Below are 986 nucleotides of genomic sequence, written 5' to 3' on the forward strand. Positions count from 1 at the left end.
TATTTTTCACCAGGCAGTGAGGTCCGTGTTGGCTCCGCGTCGCGGAGCTGCTACCAGGTTTGCGCGACGTTAGTAAATCCGTCATAACTTTTTACTGAGAGCTCAAAATTTAGCAAACTTGGTGGCGTTGGAAAGAAGACTCAAAGGGATTTAATTTTATATCTTGTAGCTCACCTAAATCATCTTGTACTAGGAGTTATGGTCATTTGAAATTGACCCAAAACTTAAGAAAAACTTAAGAATAACTTGAATGAACTCTCTTAAGTTCTTCTTGAAACTCAAGGTGCTATATCTAGTGACCTTAAAACTTAGGAAAATTTTAATTCCTTGCAGAAATCTCACTCACTACGAAGAACGGTTCGAGTCTTAGCTCAAAAAATTTCTAGGGTGTTACAGTACAAAATCCAGCAGAACCAAGGCTGCATGATAACTATAGATTCAACTTCAACACCGCTGAATCTGAAGTACATATTATTCTACCTCCTCTACCTCTGGGGCATACATTCGTGGTGACTAGCAGTCTGATGTAGATGCCTACAGCGAGGGATTTGTTCTCTGGTATGGCATCAGAGGATCCACATGGGCACATGGCCAAGTTGAGTAGTGTTTGCAAGAGTTGCGGGGGTCGACCAGATTTAGACATGGATGTCATTGGGTTGAGAGTCTTCCCTCTATCATTGACCGGAGATGTTGCTGTATGGTTTACTGAGCTTCCTTATAGCTCAATTCACACATGGGATCAATTGTATAAAGTGTTCATGGAAAAATACTTCCCAGTTGTTGACACCCAATTTTGGCTCTCTACATTTAACTATAGTAATAATTATAATAATAATAATAAAAAATATATATATATGTTATGAAATTTTTTCATAGGAATACAAAAAAAAAAAATTAATCATTTATTTGACTTGATAAATTTATTTCTTAAATGTTATTTCTTATAAAAATTAAATATATTATATTACTACTTACTTTCTCATTTT

The sequence above is a fragment of the Solanum tuberosum genome, unplaced genomic scaffold (assembly GCF_000226075.1).
Source record: "Solanum tuberosum cultivar DM 1-3 516 R44 unplaced genomic scaffold, SolTub_3.0 scf00165, whole genome shotgun sequence".
In the NCBI taxonomy this organism is placed as follows: Eukaryota; Viridiplantae; Streptophyta; class Magnoliopsida; order Solanales; family Solanaceae; genus Solanum; species Solanum tuberosum.